A 22,137-nucleotide genomic window follows, 5' to 3' on the forward strand; every position below is an offset into this window, starting at 1 on the left:
GCACAGGATACAGTACTCAATCTACTGCAGCTAACTGAATGAACTGCCTGCCTGTAGTATATTCGGAACAGAACAGTAAAGATCTGCAGCGATATCTAGCTGCACAGGATAGAGTACTGAATATACTGCAGCTAACTGAATCAACTGCCTGCCTGTAGCATATTAGGAACAGAACAACCGGAACGGTTTGCAGCAAGATCTAACTGCACAGGATACAGTACTGAACATACTGCAGCTAACTAAATGAACTGCCTGCCTATAGAAAATTAGGAACAGAACAACAGGAATGGTCTGCAGTGAGATCTAGCTAAACTGTATACAGTACCGAATATACTGCAGCTAACTGAATGAACTGCCTGCCTGTAGTATATTAGGAAGAGAACAACAAGAACGGTCTGCAGCGAGATCTAGCTGCACAGGATACTGTACTGAATATACTGCAGCTAACTAAATCAACTGCCTGCCAGTTGTATATTAGGAAGAGAACAACAGGAACGGTCTGCAGCGAGATCTAGCTGAACAGGATACAGTACTCAATATACTGCAGCTAACTGAATGAACTGCCTGACTGTAGTATATTAAGAACAGAACAATAGGAATGGTCTGCAGCGAGATCTAGCTGCACAGGATACAGTACTGAATATACTGCAGCTAAATGAGTGAACTGCCTGCCTGTAGTATATTGAGAACAGAACAACAGAAACGGTCTGCAGTGAGATCTAGCTAAACTGTATACAATACTGAATATACTGCAGCTAACTGAATGAACTGCCTGCCTGTAGTATATTAGGAAGAGAACAACAGGAACGGTCTGCAGCAAAATCTAGCTGCACAGGATACAGTACTGAATATACTGCAGCTAACTGAATCAACTGCCTGCCAGTTGTTTATTAGGAAGAGAACAACAGGAACGGTCTGCAGTGAGATCTAGCTGCACAGGATACAGTACTGAATATACTGCAGCTAACTGAATCAACTGCCTGCCTGAAGTATATTAGGAAGAGAACAACAGGAACAATCTGCAGCGAGATCTAGCTGCACAGGATACAGTACTGAATGTACTGCAGCTAACTGAATCAACTGCCTGCCTGTTGTATATTAGGAATAGAACAACAGGAATGGTCTGCAGCGAGATCTAGCTGCACAGGATACAGTACTGAATATACTGCAGCTAAATGAATTAACTGCCTGTCTGTAGTATATTAGGAACAGAACAACAGGAACGGTCTGCAGCAAGATCTAGCTGCACAGGATACAGTACTGAAAATACTGCAGCTAACTGAATGAACTGTCTGCCTGTAGTATATTAGGAACTGAACAACAGGAACGGTCTGCAGTGAGATCTAGCTAAACTGTATATAGTACTGAATATACTGCAGCTAACTGAATGAACTGCCTGCCTGTAGTATATTAGGAAGAGAACAACAGGAATGGTCTGCAGTGAGATCTAGCTAAACTGTATACAGTACTGAATATACTGCAGCTAACTGAATGAACTGCCTGCCTGTAGTATATTAGGAAGAGAACAACAAGAACGGTCTGCAGCGAGATCTAGCTGCACAGGATACTGTACTGAATATACTGCAGCTAACTAAATCAACTGCCTGCCAGTTGTATATTAGGAAGAGAACAACAGGAACGGTCTGCAGCGAGATCTAGCTGAACAGGATACAGTACTCAATATACTGCAGCTAACTGAATGAACTGCCTGACTGTAGTATATTAGGAACAGAACAATAGGAATGGTCTGCAGCGAGATCTAGCTGCACAGGATACAGTACTGAATATACTGCAGCTAAATGAGTGAACTGCCTGCCTGTAGTATATTGAGAACAGAACAACAGAAACGGTCTGCAGTGAGATCTAGCTAAACTGTATACAGTACTGAATATACTGCAGCTAACTGAATGAACTGCCTGCCTGTAGTATATTAGGAAGAGAACAACAGGAACGGTCTGCAGCAAAATCTAGCTGCACAGGATACAGTACTGAATATACTGCAGCTAACTGAATCAACTGCCTGCCAGTTGTTTATTAGGAAGAGAACAACAGAAACGGTCTGCAGTGAGATCTAGCTAAACTGTATACAATACTGAATATACTGCAGCTAACTGAATGAACTGCCTGCCTGTAGTATATTAGGAAGAGAACAACAGGAACGGTCTGCAGCAAAATCTAGCTGCACAGGATACAGTACTGAATATACTGCAGCTAACTGAATCAACTGCCTGCCTGAAGTATATTAGGAAGAGAACAACAGGAACAATCTGCAGCGAGATCTAGCTGCACAGGATACAGTACTGAATGTACTGCAGCTAACTGAATCAACTGCCTGCCTGTTGTATATTAGGAACAGAACAACAGGAACGGTCTGCAGCGAGATCTAGCTGCACAGGATACAGTACTGAATATACTGCAGCTAAATGAATTAACTGCCTGTCTGTAGTATATTAGGAACAGAACAACAGGAATGGTCTGCAGCAAGATCTAGCTGCACAGGATACAGTACTGAAAATACTGCAGCTAACTGAATGAACTGTCTGCCTGTAGTATATTAGGAACAGAACAACAGAAACGGTCTGCAGTGAGATCTAGCTAAACTGTATACAGTACTGAATATACTGCAGCTAACTGAATGAACTGCCTGCCTGTAGTATATTAGGAAGAGAACAACAGGAATGGTCTGCAGCGAGATCTAGCTGCACAGGATACTGTACTGAATATACTGCAGCTAACTAAATCAACTGCCTGCCAGTTGTATATTAGGAAGAGAACAACAGGAACGGTCTGCAGCGAGATCTAGCTGAACAGGATACAGTACTCAATATACTGCAGCTAACTGAATGAACTGCCTGCCTGTAGTGTATTCGGAACAGAACAACAGGAGAGATCTGCAGTGAGATCTAGCTGCAAGGGATACAGTACTGAATATACTGCAGCTAACTGAATCAATTGCCTGCCTGAAGTATATTAGGAAGAGAACAACAGGAATGGTCTGCAGCAAGATCTAGCTGCACAGGATACAGTACTGAATATACTGCAGCTAACTGAATGAACTGCCTGCCTGTAGTATATTAGGAAGAGAACAACAGGAATGGTCTGCAGTGAGATCTAGCTAAACTGTATACCGTACTGAATATACTGCAGCTAACTGAATGAACTGCCTGCCTGTAGTATATTAGGAAAGGAACAACAGAAACGGTCTGCAGTGAGATCTAGCTAAACTGTATACAATACTGAATATACTGCAGCTAACTGAATGAACTGCCTGCCTGTAGTATATTAGGAAGAGAACAACAGGAACGGTCTGCAGCAAAATCTAGCTGCACAGGATACAGTACTGAATATACTGCAGCTAACTGAATCAACTGCCTGCCTGAAGTATATTAGGAAGAGAACAACAGGAATGGTCTGCAGTGAGATCTAGCTAAACTGTATACAGTACTGAATATACTGCAGCTAACTGAATGAACTGCCTGCCTGTAGTATATTAGGAAGAGAACAACAGGAATGGTCTGCAGTGAGATCTAGCTGCACAGGATACAGAACTGAATATACTGCAGCTAACTGAATGAACTGCCTGCCTGTTGTATATTAGGAAGAGAACACCAGGAACGGACTGCAGTAAGATCTAGCTGCACAGGATACAGTACTGAATATACTGCAGCTTACTGAATGAACTGCCTGCCTGTAGTATATTAGGAAGAGAACAAAAGGAACAATCTGCAGCGAGATCTAACTGCACAGGATACAGTACTGAATATACTGCAGCTAACTGAATGAACTGCCTGCCTGTAGTATATTAGGAACAGAACAACAGGAATGGTCTGCAGTGAGATCTAGCTGCACAATATGCAGTACTAATATACTTCAGCTAAATGAATGAACTGCCTGCCTGTAGTATATTAGGAACAGAACAACAGGAACGGTCTGCAGTGAGATCTAGCTAAACTGTATACAGTACTGAATATACTGCAGCTAACTGAATGAACTGCTTGCCTGTAGTACATTAGGAATAGAACAACAGGAATGGTCTGCAGCGAGATCTAGCTGCACAGGATACAGTACTGAATATACTGCAGCTAACTGAATGAACTGCCTGCCTGTAGTATATTAGGAAGAGAACAACAGGAACGGTCTGCAGTGAGATCTAGCTGCACAGGATACAGTACTCAATATACTGCAGCTAACTGAATGAACTGCTTGCCAGTAGTATATAAGGAACAGAACAACAGGAACGGTCTGCAGTGAGATCTAGCTGCACAGGATACAGTACTGAAAATACTGCAGCTAAATGAATGAACTGCCTGCCTGTAGTATGTTAGGAAGAGAACAACAGGAACAGTCTGTGGTGAGATCTAGCTGCACCAGATACAGTACTCAGTATACTGTAGCTAACTGGATGAACTGACTGCCTGTATTATATTCGGAAAAGAACAACAGGAAAGATATGCAGTGAGATCTAGCTGCACAGGATGCATTACTGAATATACTGCAGCTAACTGAATCAACTGCCTGCCTGTAGTATATTAGGAACAGAACAACAGGAATGGTTTGCAGTGAGATCTAGCTGCACAGGATACAGTACTGAATATACTGCAGCTAACTGAATCAACTGCCTGCCTATGGTGTATTAGAAAAAGAACAACAGGAACGGTCTGCAGTGAGATCTAGCTAAACTGTATACAGTACTGAATATACTGCAGCTAACTGAATGAACTGCCTGCCTGTAGTATATTAGGAAGAGAACAACAGGAACGGTCTGCAGTGAGAGCTAGCTAAACTGTATACAGTACTGAATATACTGCAGCTAACTGATTGTACTGCCTGCCTGTTGTATATTAGGAACAGAACAGGAACGGTCTGCAGCAAGATCTAGCTGCACAGGATACAGTACTGAATATACTGTAGATAACTGAATGAACTTCTTGCCTGTAGTTTATTAGGAACAGAACAACAGGAACGGTCTGCAGCAAGATCTAGCTGCACAGGATACAGTACTGAAAATACTGCAGCTAACTGAATGAACTGCCTGCCTTTAGTATATTAGGAAGAGAACAACAGGAACAGTCTGTAGTGAGATCTAGCTGCACAGGATACAGTACTCAATATACTGCAGCTAACTGAGTGAACTGCCTGCCTGTAGTATATTCGGAACAGAACAGCAGGAATGGTCTGCAGTGAGATCTAGCTAAACTGTATACAGTACTGAATGTACTGCAGCTAACTGAATGAACTGCCTGCCTTTAGTATATTAGGAAGAGAACAACAGGAATGGTCTGCAGTGAGATCTAGCTAAACTGTATACAGTACTGAATATACTGCAGCTAACTGAATGAACTGCCTGCCTGTTGTATATTAGGAAGAGAACAACAGGAATGATCTGCAGTGAGATCTAGCTGCACAATATACAGTACTGAATATACTGCAGCTAACTGAATGAACTGTCTGCCTGTAGTATATTAGGAACAGAACAACAGGAACGGTCTGCAGTGAGATCTAGCTAAACTGTATATAGTACTGAATATACTGCAGCTAACTGAATGAACTGCCTGCCTGTAGTATATTAGGAAGAGAACAACAGGAATGGTCTGCAGTGAGATCTAGCTAAACTGTATACAGTACTGAATATACTGCAGCTAACTGAATGAACTGCCTGCCTGTAGTATATTAGGAAGAGAACAACAGGAACGGTCTGCAGCGAGATCTAGCTGCACAGAATACTGTACTGAATATACTGCAGCTAACTAAATCAACTGCCTGCCAGTAGTATATTAGGAAGAGAACAACAGGAACGGTCTGCAGCGAGATCTAGCTGAACAGGATACAGTACTCAATGTACTGCAGCTAACTGAATGAACTGCCTGCCTGTAGTATATTCGGAACAGAACAACAGGAGAGATCTGCAGTGAGATCTAGCTTCACAGGATACAGTACTGAATATACTGCAGCTAACTGAATCAATTGTCTGCCTGAAGTATATTAGGAAGAGAACAACAGGAATAGTCTGCAGCAAGATCTAGCTGCACAGGATACAGTACTGAATATACTGCAGCTAAATGAATGAACTGCCTGCCTGTAATATATTAGGAAAAGAACAACAGGAACGGTCTTCAGCGAAATCCAGCTGCACAGGATACAGTACTGAATATACTGCAGCTAACTGAATCAACTGCCTGCCGGTTGTATATTAGGAAGAGAACAACAGGAACGGTCTTCAGTGAGATCTAGCTGCACAGGATACAGTACTGAATATACTGCAGCTAACTGAATCAACTGCCTGTCTGAAGTATATTAGGAAGAGAACAACAGGAACAATCTGCAGCGAGATCTAGCTGCACAGGATACAGTACTGAATGTACTGCAGCTAACTGAATGTACTGCCTGCCTGTAGTATATTAGGAAGAGAACAACAGGAATGGTCTGCAGTGAGATCTAGCTGCACAGGATACAGAACTGAATATACTGCAGCTAACTGAATCAAATGCCTGCCAGTTGTATATAAGGAAGAGAACAACAGGAACGGTCTGCTGTGAGATCTCGCTAAACTGTATATAGTACTGAATATACTGCAGCTAACTGAATGAACTGCCTGCCTGTAGTATATTAGGAAGAGAAAAACAGGAATGGTCTGCAGTGAGATCTAGCTAAACTGTATACCGTACTGAATATACTGCAGCTAACTGAATGAACTGCCTGCCTGTTGTATATTAGGAAGAGAACACCAGGAACGGACTGCAGTGAGATCTAGCTGCACAGGATACAGTACTGAATATACTGCAGCTTACTGAATGAACTGCCTGCCTGTAGTATATAAGGAAGAGAACAAAAGGAACAATCTGCAGCGAGATCTAACTGCACAGGATACAGTACTGAATTTACTGCAGCTAACTGAATGAACTGCCTGCCTGTAGTATATTAGGAACAGAACAACAGGAATGGTCTGCAGTGAGATCTAGCTGCACAAGATACAGTACTAATATTCTTCAGCTAAATGAATAAACTGCCTGCCTGTATTATATTAAGAACAGAACAACAGGAACGGTCTACAGTGAGATCTAGCTGAACTGTATACAGTACTGAATATACTGCAGCTAACTGAATGAACTGCTTGCCTGTAGTATATTAGGAATAGAACAACAGGAATGGTCTGCAGCGAGATCTAGCTAACTGTATACAGTACTGAATATACTGCAGCTAACTGAATGAACTGCTTGCCTGTAGTATATTAGGAATAGAACAACAGGAATGGTCTGCAGCGAGATGTAGCTGCACAGGATACAGTACTGAATATACTGCAGCTAAATGAATTAACTGGCTGCCTGTAGTATATTAGGAACAGAACAGGAACGGTCTGCAGCGAGATCTAGCTGCACAGGATACAGTACTGAATATACTGCAGCTAACTGAATCAACTGCTTGGCTGTAGTATATTAGGAACAGAACAACAGGAATGGTCTGCAGTGAGTTCTAGCTGCACAGGATACAGAACTGAATATACTGCAGCTAACTGAATCAACTGCCTGCCAGTTGTATATTAGGAAGAGAACAACAGGAACGGTCTGCAGAGAGATCTAGCTGCACAGGATACAGTACTGAAAATACTGCAGCTAACTAAATGAACTGTCTGCCTGTAGTATATTAGGAACAGAACAACAGGAACGGTCTGCAGTGAGATCTAGCTAAACTGTATATAGTACTGAATATACTGCAGCTAACTGAATGAACTGCCTGCCTGTAGTATATTAGGAAGAGAACAACAGGAATGGTCTGCAGTGAGATCTAGCTAAAATGTATACCGTACTGAATATACTGCAGCTAACTGAATGAACTGCCTGCCTGTAGTATATTAGGAATAGAACAACAGGAATGGTCTGCAGCGAGATCTAGCTGCACAGGATACAGTACTGAATATACGGCAGCTAAAAGAATTAACTGGCTGCCTGTAGTATATTAGGAACAGAACAACAGGAACGGTCTGCTGTGAGATCTAGCTAAACTGTATATAGTACTGAATATACTGCAGCTAACTCAATGAACTGCCTGCCTGTAGTATATTAGGAAGAGAAAAACAGGAATGGTCTGCAGTGAGATCTAGCTAAACTGTATACCGTACTGAATATACTGCAGCTAACTGAATGAACTGCCTGCCTGTTGTATATTAGGAAGAGAACACCAGGAACGGACTGCAGTGAGATCTAGCTGCACAGGATACAGTACTGAATATACTGCAGCTAAATTAATTAACTGGCTGCCTGTAGTATATTAGGAACAGAACAACAGGAACGGTCTGCAGCGAGATCTAGCTGCGCAGGACACAGTACTGAATATACTGCAGCTAACTGAATGAACTGCTTGGCTGTAGTATATTAGGAACAGAACAACAGGAACGGTCTGCTGTGAGATCTAGCTAAACTGTATATAGTACTGAATATACCGCAGCTAACTGAATGAACTGCCTGCCTGTAGTATATTAGGAAGAGAACAACAGGAACGGACTGCAGTAAGATCTAGCTGCACAGGATACAGTACTGAATATACTGCAGCTTACTGAATGAACTGCCTGCCTGTAGTATATTAGGAAGAGAACAAAAGGAACAATCTGCAGCGAGATCTAACTGCACAGGATACAGTACTGAATATACTGCAGCTAACTGAATGAACTGCCTGCCTGTAGTATATTAGGAACAGAACAACAGGAATGGTCTGCAGTGAGATTTAGCTGCACAAGATACAGTACTAATATACTTCAGCTAAATGAATGAACTGCCTGCCTGTAGTATATTAGGAACAGAACAACAGGAACGGTCTGCAGTGAGATCTAGCTAAACTGTATACAGTACTGAATATACTGCAGCTAACTGAATGAACTGCTTGCCTGTAGTATATTAGGAATAGAACAACAGGAATGGTCTGCAGCGAGATCTAGCTAAACTGTATACAGTACTGAATATACTGCAGCTAACTGAATGAACTGCTTGCCTGTAGTATATTAGGAATAGAACAACAGGAATGGTCTGCAGCGAGATCTAGCTGCACAGTATACAGTACTGAATATACTGCAGCTAAATGAATTAACTGGCTGCCTGTACTATATTAGGAACAGAAAAACAGAAACGGTCTGCAGCGAGATCTAGCTGCACAGGATACAATACTGAATATACTGCAGCTAACTGAATGAACTGCTTGGCTGTAGTATATTAGGAACAGAACAACAGGAACGGTCTGCAGTGAGATCTAGCTAAACTGTATACAGTACTGAATATACTCCAGCTAACTGAATGAACTGCTTGCCTGTAGTATATTAGGAACAGAACAGCAACGGTCTGCAGCAAGATCTAGCTGCACAGGATACAGTACTGAAAATACTGCAGCTAACTGAATGAACTGCCTGCCTGTAGTATATTAGGAAGAGAAAAACAGGAACAGTCTGTAGTGAGATCTAGCTGCACAGGATACAGTACTCAATCTACTGCAGCTAACTGAATGAACTGCCTGCCTGTAGTATATTCGGAACAGAACAGTAAAGATCTGCAGCGATATCTAGCTGCACAGGATAGAGTACTGAATATACTGCAGCTAACTGAATCAACTGCCTGCCTGTAGCATATTAGGAACAGAACAACCGGAACGGTTTGCAGCAAGATCTAACTGCACAGGATACAGTACTGAACATACTGCAGCTAACTAAATGAACTGCCTGCCTATAGAAAATTAGGAACAGAACAACAGGAATGGTCTGCAGTGAGATCTAGCTAAACTGTATACAGTACCGAATATACTGCAGCTAACTGAATGAACTGCCTGTTGTATATTAGAAAGAGAACAACAGGAATGGTCTGCAGTGAGATCTAGCTGCACAGGATACAGTACTGAATATACTGCAGCTAACTGAATGAACTGCCTGCCTGTAGTATATTAGGAAGAGAACAACAGGAACAATCTGCAGCGAGATCTAGCTGCACAGGATACAATACTGAATATACTGTAGCTAACTGAATGAACTGCCTGTCTGTAGTATATTAGAAACAGAACAACAGGAAAGATCTGCAGTGAGATCTAGTTGCACAGGATAAAGTACTGAATATACTGCAGCTAACTGAATCAACTGCCTGCCTTTAGTATATTAGGAACAGAACAAATGGAACAGTCTGCAGTGAGATCTAGCTAAACTGTATACAGTACTGAATATACTGCAGCTAACTGAATGAACTGCCTGTAGTATATTAGGAACAGAACAACAAGAACAGTCTGCAGTGAGATCTAGCTAAACTGTACACAGTACTCAATATACTGCAGCTAACTGAATGAACTGCCTGCCTGTAGTATATTAGGAAGAGAACAACAGGAACGGTCTGCAGTGAGATCTAGCTGCACAGGATACAGTACTCAATATACTGCAGCTAACTGAATGAACTGCTTGCCAGTAGTATATAAGGAACAGAACAACAGGAACGGTCTGCAGTGAGATCTAGCTGCACAGGATACAGTACTGAAAATACTGCAGCTAAATGAATGAACTGCCTGCCTGTAGTATGTTAGGAAGAGAACAACAGGAACAGTCTGTGGTGAGATCTAGCTGCACCAGATACAGTACTCAGTATACTGTAGCTAACTGGATGAACTGACTGCCTGTATTATATTCGGAAAAGAACAACAGGAAAGATATGCAGTGAGATCTAGCTGCACAGGATACATTACTGAATATACTGCAGCTAACTGAATCAACTGCCTGCCTGTAGTATATTAGGAACAGAACAACAGGAATGGTTTGCAGCGAGATCTAGCTGCACAGGATACAGTACTGAATATACTGCAGCTAACTGAATGAACTGCCTGCCTATGGTGTATTAGAAAAAGAACAACAGGAACGGTCTGCAGTGAGATCTAGCTAAACTGTATACAGTACTGAATATACTGCAGCTAACTGAATGAACTGCCTGCCTGTAGTATATTAGGAAGAGAACAACAGGAACGGTCTGCAGTGAGAGCTAGCTAAACTGTATACAGTACTGAATATACTGCAGCTAACTGAATGAACTGCCTGCCTGTTGTATATTAGGAACAGAACAGGAACTGTCTGCAGCAAGATCTAGCTGCACAGGATACAGTACTGAATATACTGTAGATAACTGAATGAACTTCTTGCCTGTAGTATATTAGGAACAGAACAACAGGAACGGTCTGCAGCAAGATCTAGCTGCACAGGATACAGTACTGAAAATACTGCAGCTAACTGAATGAACTGCCTGCCTTTAGTATATTAGGAAGAGAACAACAGGAACAGTCTGTAGTGAGATCTAGCTGCACAGGATACAGTACTCAATATACTGCAGCTAACTGAGTGAACTGCCTGCCTGTAGTATATTCGGAACAGAACAGCAGGAATGGTCTGCAGTGAGATCTAGCTAAACTGTATACAGTACTGAATGTACTGCAGCTAACTGAATGAACTGCCTGCCTTTAGTATATTAGGAAGAGAACAACAGGAATGGTCTGCAGTGAGATCTAGCTAAACTGTATACAGTACTGAATATACTGCAGCTAACTGAATGAACTGCCTGCCTGATGTATATTAGGAAGAGAAGAACAGGAATGATCTGCAGTGAGATCTAGCTGCACAATATACAGTACTGAATATACTGCAGCTAACTGAATGAACTGTCTGCCTGTAGTATATTAGGAACAGAACAACAGGAACGGTATGCAGTGAGATCTAGCTAAACTGTATACAGTACTGAATATACTGCAGCTAACTGAATGAACTGCCTGCCTGTAGTATATTAGGAAGAGAACAACAGGAACGGTCTGCAGCGAGATCTAGCTGCACAGGATACTGTACTGAATATACTGCAGCTAACTAAATCAACTGCCTGCCAGTAGTATATTAGGATGAGAACAACAGGAACGGTCTGCAGCAAGATCTAGCTGAACAGGATACAGTACTCAATGTACTGCAGCTAACTGAATGAACTGCCTGCCTGTAGTATATTCGGAACAGAACAACAGGAGAGATCTGCAGTGAGATCTAGCTTCACAGGATACAGTACTGAATATACTGCAGCTAACTGAATCAATTGCCTGCCTGAAGTATATTAGGAAGAGAACAACAGGAACGGTCTGCAGCAAGATCTAGCTGCACAGGATACAGTACTGAATATACTGCAGCTAAATGAATGAACTGCCTGCCTGTAGTATATTAGGAACAGAACAACAGGAACGTTCTGCAGTGAGATCTAGCTAAACTTTATGCAGTACTGAATATACTGCAGCTAACTGAATGAACTGCCTGCCTGTAGTATATTAGGAAAAGAACAACAGGAACGGTCTTCAGCGAAATCCAGCTGCACAGGATACAGTACTGAATATACTGCAGCTAACTGAATCAACTGCCTGCCAGTTGTATATTAGGAAGAGAACAACAGGAACGGTCTTCAGTGAGATCTAGCTGCACAGGATACAGTACTGAATATACTGCAGCTAACTGAATCAACTGCCTGTCTGAGGTATATTAGAAAGAGAACAACAGGAACAATCTGCAGCGAGATCTAGCTGCACAGGATACAGTACTGAATGTACTGCAGCTAACTGAATGAACTGCCTGTAGTATATTAGGAAGAGAACAAAAGGAATGGTCTGCAGTGAGATCTAGCTGCACAGGATACAGAACTGAATATACTGCAGCTAACTGAATCAACTGCCTGCCAGTTGTATATTAGGAAGAGAACAACAGGAACGGTCTGCAGAGAGATCTAGCTGCACAGGATACAGTACTGAAAATACTGCAGCTAACTGAATGAACTGTCTGCCTGTAGTATATTAGGAACAGAACAACAGGAACAGTCTGCAGTGAGATCTAGCTAAACTGTATATAGTACTGAATATACTGCAGCTAACTGAATGAACTGCCTGCCTGTAGTATATCAGGAAGAGAACAACAGGAATGGTCTGCAGTGAGATCTAACTAAACTGTATACCGTACTGAATATAATGCAGCTAACTGAATGAACTGCCTTCCTGTAGTATATTAGGAAGAGAACACCAGGAATGGACTGCAGTGAGATCTAGCTGCACAGGATACAGTACTGAATATACGGCAGCTAAATGAATTAACTGGCTGCCTGTAGTATATTAGGAACAGAACAACAGGAACGGTCTGCTGTGAGATCTAGCTAAACTGTATATAGTACTGAATATACTGCAGCTAACTGAATGAACTGCCTGCCTGTAGTATATTAGGAAGAGAAAAACAGGAATGGTCTGCAGTGAGATCTAGCTAAACTGTATACCGTACTGAACATACTGCAGCTAACTGAATGAACTGCCTGCCTGTTGTATATTAGGAAGAGAACACCAGGAACGGACTGCAGTGAGATCTAGCTGCACAGGATACAGTACTGAATTTACTGCAGCTAACTGAATGAACTGCCTGCCTGTAGTATATTAGGAACAGAACAACAGGAATGGTCTGCAGTGAGATCTAGCTAAACTGTATACCGTATTGAATAAACTGCAGCTAACTGAATTAACTGCCTGCCTGTAGTATATTAGGAAGAGAACAAAAGGAACAATCTGCAGCGAGATCTAACTGCACAGGATACAGTACTGAAAATACTGCAGCTAACTGAATGAACTGTCTGCCTGTAGTATATTAGGAACAGAACAACAGGAACGGTCTGCAGTGAGATCTAGCTAAACTGTATACATTACTGAATATACTACAGGTAACTGAATGAACTGCTTGCCTGTAGTATATTAGGAACAGAACAGGAACGGTCTGCAGCAAGATCTAGCTGTACAGGATACAGTACTGAAAATACTGCAGCTAACTGAATGAACTGCCTGTCTGTAGTATATTAGGAACAGAACAACAGGAAAGATCTGCAGTGAGATCTAGCTGCACAGGATAAAGTACTGAATATACTGCAGCTAACTAAATCAACTGCCTGCCTGTAGTATATTAGGAACAGAACAAATGGAACAGTCTGCAGTGAGATCTAGCTAAACTGTATACAGTACTGAATATACTGCAGCTAACTGAATGAACTGCCTGTAGTATATTAGGAACAGAACAACAAGAACAGTCTGCAGTGAGATCTAGCTAAACTGTACACACTACTGAATATACTGCAGCTAACTGAATAAACTGCCTGCCTGTAGTACATTAGGAAGAGAACAACAGGAACGGTCTGCAGTGAGATCTAACTGCAAAGGTACAGTACTCAATATACTGCAGCTAACTGAATGAACTGCTTGCCAGTAGTATATAAGGAACAGAACAACAGGAACGGTCTGCAGTGAGATCTAGCTGCACAGGATACAGAACTGAAAATACTGCAGCTAAATGAATGAACTGCCTGCCTGTAGTATGTTAGGAAGAGAACAACAGGAACAGTCTGTGGTGAGATCTAGCTGCACCAGATACAGTACTCAATATACTGTAGCTAACTGTATGAACTGCCTGCCTGTATTATATTCGGAAAAGAACAACAGGAAAGATATGCAGTGAGATCTAGCTGCACAATATACATTACTGAATATACTGCAGCTAACTGAATCAACTGCCTGCCTGTAGTATATTAGGAACAGAACAACAGGAATGGTTTGCAGCGAGATCTAGCTGCACAGGATACAGTACTGAATATACTGCAGCTAACTGAATGAACTGCCTGCCTATAGTGTATTAGAAACAGAACAACAGGAATGGTCTGCAGTGAGATCTAGCTAAACTGTATACAGTACTGAATATACTGCAGCTAACTGAATAAACTGCCTGCCTGTAGTATATTAGGAACAGAACAACAGGAACAGTCTGCAGTGAGATCTAGCTAAACTGTATACAGTACTGAATATACTGCAGCTAACTGAATAAACTGCCTGTCTGTAGTATATTAGGAAGAGAACAACAGGAACGGTATGCAGTGAGAGCTATCTAAACTGTATACAGTACTGAATATACTGCAGCTAACTGAATGAACTGCCTGCCTGTTGTAGATTAGGAACAGAACAGGAACGGTCTGCAGCAAGATCTAGCTGCGCAGGATACAGTACTGAATATACTGTAGATAACTGAATGAACTTCTTGCCTGTAGTATATTAGGAACAGAACAACAGGAACGGTCTGCAGCAAGATCTAGCTGCACAGGATACAGTACTTAAAATACTGCAGCTAACTGAATGTACTGCCTGCCTTTAGTATATTAGGAAGAGAACAACAGGAACAGTCTGTAGTGAGATCTAGCTGCACAGGATACAGTACTCAATATACTGCAGCTAACTGAGTGAACTGCCTGCCTGCAGTATATTCGGAACAGAACAACAGGGAAGATCTGCAGCGAGATCTAGCTGCACAGGATCCAGTACTGAATATACTGCAGCTAACTGAATCAACTGCCTGCCTGTAGCATATTAGGAACAGAACAACCGGAACGGTTTGCAGCGAGATCTAGCTGCACAGGATACAGTACTGAATATACTACAGCTAACTGAATGAACTGCCTGCCTGTAGTATATTAGGAACAGAACAGCAGGAATGGTCTGCAGTGAGATCTAGCTAATCTGTATACAGTACTGAATATACTGCAGCTAACTGAATGAACTGCCTGCCTTTAGTATATTAGGAAGAGAACAACAGGAATGGTCTGCAGTGAGATCTAGCTGCACAATATACAGTACTGAATATACTTCAGCTAACTGAATGAACTGCCTGCCTGTAGTATATTAGGAAGAGAACAACAAGAACAATCTGCAGCAAGATCTAGCGGCACAGGATAAAGTACTGAATATACTGTAGCTAACTGAATGAACTGCCTGCCTGTATTATATTCGGAAAAGAACAACAGGAAAGATATGCAGTGAGATCTAGCTGCACAGGATACAGTATTGAATATACTGCAGCTAACTGAATCAACTGCCTGCCTGTAGTATAGTAGGAACAGAACAACAGGAATGGTTTGCAGCGAGATCTAGCTGCATGGGATACAGTACTGAATATACTGCAGCTAACTGAATGAACTGCCTGCCTGTAGTATATTAGGAACAGAACAACAGAAACGGTCTGCAGTGAGATCTAGCTAAACTGTATACAGTACTGAATATACTGCAGCTAACTGAATGAACTGCCTGCCCGTTGTATATTAGGAAGAGAACAACAGGAATGGTCTGCAGCGAGATCTAGCTGCACAGGATACAGTACTGAATATACTGCAGCTAACTGAATGAACTGCCTGCCTGTATTACTCTCACATGGGGTGTTTACATTCATTATAGACCCCAGATCTCTCCATAAAGAGGACCTGTCACCCCCTATTACTATCACATGGGGTGTTTACATTCATTATACACCCCGGATCTCTCCATGAAGAGGACCTGTCACCTTGTAATACTGTCACATGGGATGTTTACATTCATTATAGACCCCAGATCTCTTCATAAAGAGGACCTGTCACAGTCTTTTACAGTCACATGGGATGTTTACATTCATTATAGACCCCAGATCTCTCCATAAAGAGGACCTGTCACCTCCTATTACTGTCACATGGGATGTTTACATTCATTATAGACCCCAGATCTCTCCATAAAGAAGACCTATCACCGACTACTACTGTCAAATGGGATGTTTACATTCATTATAGACCCCAGATCTCTACATAAAGAGGACCTGTCACCTCCTATTACTGTCACATGGGATGTTTACATTCATTATAGACCCCAGATCTCTCCATAAAGATGACCTGTCACCTTCTATTACTGTCACATGGGATGTTTACATTCATTATAGACCCCTGATCTCTCCATAAAGAAGACCTGTCACCGTCTATTACTGTCACATGGGATGTTTACATTCATTATAGACCCCAGATCTCTCCATAAAGAGGACGTGTCACCCCCTATTACTGTCACATGGGATGTTTACATTCTTTATAGACCCCAGATCTCTCCATAAAGAGGACCTGTCACCATCTATTACTGTCACATGGGATGTTTACATTCATTATAGACCCCAGATCTCTCCATAAACAGGACGTGTCACCATCTATTACTGTCACATGGGATGTTTACATTCATTATAGACCCCAGACCTCTCCATAAAGAGGACCTGTCACCCCCTATTACTATCACATGGGATGTTTACATTCTTTATAGACCCCAGATCTCTCCATAAAGAGGACCTGTCACCATCTATTACTGTCACATGGGATGTTTACATTCATTATAGATACCCGATCTCTCCGTAAAGAGAACCTGCCACCTCCTATTACTGTCACATGGGATGTTTACATTCATTATAGATACCCGATCTCTCCGTAAAGAGGACCTGTCACCTCCTATTACTGTCACATGGGATGTTTACATTCATTATTTACCCCAGATCTCTCCATAAAGAGTACCTGTCACCGTCAATTACTGTCACATGGGATGTTTACATTCTTAATAGACCCCAGATCTCTCCATAAAGAGGACCTGTCACCACCTATTACTGTCACATGGGATGTTTACATTCATTATAGACCCCAGATCTCTCCATAAAGAGGACCTGTTACCACCTATTACTGTCACATGGGATGTTTACATTCATTATAGACCCCAGATATCTCCATAAAGAGGACCTGTCACCTCCTATTACTGTCACATGGGATGTTTACATTCATTCTAGACCCCAGATCTCTCCATAAAGAGGACCTGTCACCTCCTATTACTGTCACTAGGGATGTTTACATTCATTATAGACCCCAGATCTCTCCATAAAGAGGACCTGTCACCTCCTATTACTGTCACATGGGATGTTTACATTCATTCTAGACCCCAGATCTCTCCATAAAGAGGACCTGTCACCTCCTATTACTGTCACATGGGATGTTTACATTCATTATAGACCCCAGATCTCTCCATAAAGAAGACCTGTCACCGTCTATTACTGTCACATGGGATGTTTACATTCATTATAGACCCCAGATCTCTCCATAAAGAAGACCTGTCACCGTCTATTACTGTCACATGGGATGTTTACATTCATTATAGACCCCAGATCTTTCCATAAAGAGGACCTGTCACCTCCTATTACTGTCACATGGGATGTTTACATTCATTATAGATACCCGATCTCTCCGTAAAGAGAACCTGCCACCTCCTATTACTGTCACATGGGATGTTTACATTCATTATAGATACCCGATCTCTCCGTAAAGAGGACCTGTCACCTCCTATTACTGTCACATGGGATGTTTACATTCATTATTTACCCCAGATCTCTCCATAAAGAGTACCTGTCACCGTCAATTACTGTCACATGGGATGTTTACATTCTTAATAGACCCCAGATCTCTCCATAAAGAGGACCTGTCACCACCTATTACTGTCACATGGGATGTTTACATTCATTATAGACCCCAGATCTCTCCATAAAGAGGACCTGTTACCACCTATTACTGTCACATGGGATGTTTACATTCATTATAGACCCCAGATATCTCCATAAAGAGGACCTGTCACCTCCTATTACTGTCACATGGGATGTTTACATTCATTCTAGACCCCAGATCTCTCCATAAAGAGGACCTGTCACCTCCTATTACTGTCACTAGGGATGTTTACATTCATTATAGACCCCAGATCTCTCCATAAAGAGGACCTGTCACCTCCTATTACTGTCACATGGGATGTTTACATTCATTATAGACCCCAGATCTCTCCATAAAGAAGACCTGTCACCGTCTATTACTGTCACATGGGATGTTTACATTCATTATAGACCCCAGATCTCTCCATAAAGAAGACCTGTCACCGTCTATTACTGTCACATGGGATGTTTACATTCATTATAGACCCCAGATCTCTCCATAAAGAGGACCTGTCACCTCCTATTACTGTCACATGGGATGTTTACATTCATTATAGACCCCAGATCTCTCCATAAACACTACGTGTCACCATCTATTACTGTCACATGGGATGTTTACATTCATTATAGACCCCAGATATCTCCATAAAGAGGACCTGTCACCTCCTATTACTGTCACATGGGATGTTTACATTCATTCTAGACCCCAGATCTCTCCATAAAGAGGACCTGTCACCTCCTATTACTGTCACTAGGGATGTTTACATTCATTATAGACCCCAGATCTCTCCATAAACAGGACGTGTCACCATCTATTACTGTCACATGGGATGTTTACATTCATTATAGACCCCAGACCTCTCCATAAAGAGGACCTGTCACCCCCTATTACTATCACATGGGATGTTTACATTCTTTATAGACCCCAGATCTCTCCATAAAGAGGACGTGTCACCCCCTATTACTGTCACATGGGATGTTTACATTCTTTATAGACCCCAGATCTCTCCATAAAGAGGACCTGTCACCATCTATTACTGTCACATGGGATGTTTACATTCATTATAGACCCCAGATCTCTCCATAAACAGGACGTGTCACCATCTATTACTGTCACATGGGATGTTTACATTCATTATAGACCCCAGACCTCTCCATAAAGAGGACCTGTCACCCCCTATTACTATCACATGGGATGTTTACATTCTTTATAGACCCCAGATCTCTCCATAAAGAGGACCTGTCACCATCTATTACTGTCACATGGGATGTTTACATTCATTATAGACCCAGATCTCTCCATAAAGAGGACCTGCCACCTCCTATTACTGTCACATGGGATGTTTACATTCATTATAGATACCCGATCTCTCCGTAAAGAGAACCTGCCACCTCCTATTACTGTCACATGGGATGTTTACATTCATTATAGATACCCGATCTCTCCGTAAAGAGGACCTGTCACCTCCTATTACTGTCACATGGGATGTTTACATTCATTATTTACCCCAGATCTCTCCATAAAGAGTACCTGTCACCGTCAATTACTGTCACATGGGATGTTTACATTCTTAATAGACCCCAGATCTCTCCATAAAGAGGACCTGTCACCACCTATTACTGTCACATGGGATGTTTACATTCATTATAGACCCCAGATCTCTCCATAAAGAGGACCTGTTACCACCTATTACTGTCACATGGGATGTTTACATTCATTATAGACCCCAGATATCTCCATAAAGAGGACCTGTCACCTCCTATTACTGTCACATGGGATGTTTACATTCATTCTAGACCCCAGATCTCTCCATAAAGAGGACCTGTCACCTCCTATTACTGTCACTAGGGATGTTTACATTCATTATAGACCCCAGATCTCTCCATAAAGAGGACCTGTCACCTCCTATTACTGTCACATGGGATGTTTACATTCATTCTAGACCCCAGATCTCTCCATAAAGAGGACCTGTCACCTCCTATTACTGTCACATGGGATGTTTACATTCATTATAGACCCCAGATCTCTCCATAAAGAAGACCTGTCACCGTCTATTACTGTCACATGGGATGTTTACATTCATTATAGACCCCAGATCTCTCCATAAAGAAGACCTGTCACCGTCTATTACTGTCACATGGGATGTTTACATTCATTATAGACCCCAGATCTTTCCATAAAGAGGACCTGTCACCTCCTATTACTGTCACATGGGATGTTTACATTCATTATAGATACCCGATCTCTCCGTAAAGAGAACCTGCCACCTCCTATTACTGTCACATGGGATGTTTACATTCATTATAGATACCCGATCTCTCCGTAAAGAGGACCTGTCACCTCCTATTACTGTCACATGGGATGTTTACATTCATTATTTACCCCAGATCTCTCCATAAAGAGTACCTGTCACCGTCAATTACTGTCACATGGGATGTTTACATTCTTAATAGACCCCAGATCTCTCCATAAAGAGGACCTGTCACCACCTATTACTGTCACATGGGATGTTTACATTCATTATAGACCCCAGATCTCTCCATAAAGAGGACCTGTTACCACCTATTACTGTCACATGGGATGTTTACATTCATTATAGACCCCAGATATCTCCATAAAGAGGACCTGTCACCTCCTATTACTGTCACATGGGATGTTTACATTCATTCTAGACCCCAGATCTCTCCATAAAGAGGACCTGTCACCTCCTATTACTGTCACTAGGGATGTTTACATTCATTATAGACCCCAGATCTCTCCATAAAGAGGACCTGTCACCTCCTATTACTGTCACATGGGATGTTTACATTCATTATAGACCCCAGATCTCTCCATAAAGAAGACCTGTCACCGTCTATTACTGTCACATGGGATGTTTACATTCATTATAGACCCCAGATCTCTCCATAAAGAAGACCTGTCACCGTCTATTACTGTCACATGGGATGTTTACATTCATTATAGACCCCAGATCTCTCCATAAAGAGGACCTGTCACCTCCTATTACTGTCACATGGGATGTTTACATTCATTATAGACCCCAGATCTCTCCATAAACACTACGTGTCACCATCTATTACTGTCACATGGGATGTTTACATTCATTATAGACCCCAGATATCTCCATAAAGAGGACCTGTCACCTCCTATTACTGTCACATGGGATGTTTACATTCATTCTAGACCCCAGATCTCTCCATAAAGAGGACCTGTCACCTCCTATTACTGTCACTAGGGATGTTTACATTCATTATAGACCCCAGATCTCTCCATAAACAGGACGTGTCACCATCTATTACTGTCACATGGGATGTTTACATTCATTATAGACCCCAGACCTCTCCATAAAGAGGACCTGTCACCCCCTATTACTATCACATGGGATGTTTACATTCTTTATAGACCCCAGATCTCTCCATAAAGAGGACCTGTCACCATCTATTACTGTCACATGGGATGTTTACATTCATTATAGACCCAGATCTCTCCATAAAGAGGACCTGCCACCTCCTATTACTGTCACATGGGATGTTTACATTCATTATAGATACCCGATCTCTCCGTAAAGAGAACCTGCCACCTCCTATTACTGTCACATGGGATGTTTACATTCATTATAGATACCCGATCTCTCCGTAAAGAGGACCTGTCACCTCCTATTACTGTCACATGGGATGTTTACATTCATTATTTACCCCAGATCTCTCCATAAAGAGTACCTGTCACCGTCAATTACTGTCACATGGGATGTTTACATTCTTAATAGACCCCAGATCTCTCCATAAAGAGGACCTGT

Source organism: Aquarana catesbeiana, linkage group LG01 (genome assembly GCF_042186555.1).
Source record: "Aquarana catesbeiana isolate 2022-GZ linkage group LG01, ASM4218655v1, whole genome shotgun sequence".
NCBI lineage: Eukaryota > Metazoa > Chordata > Amphibia > Anura > Ranidae > Aquarana > Aquarana catesbeiana.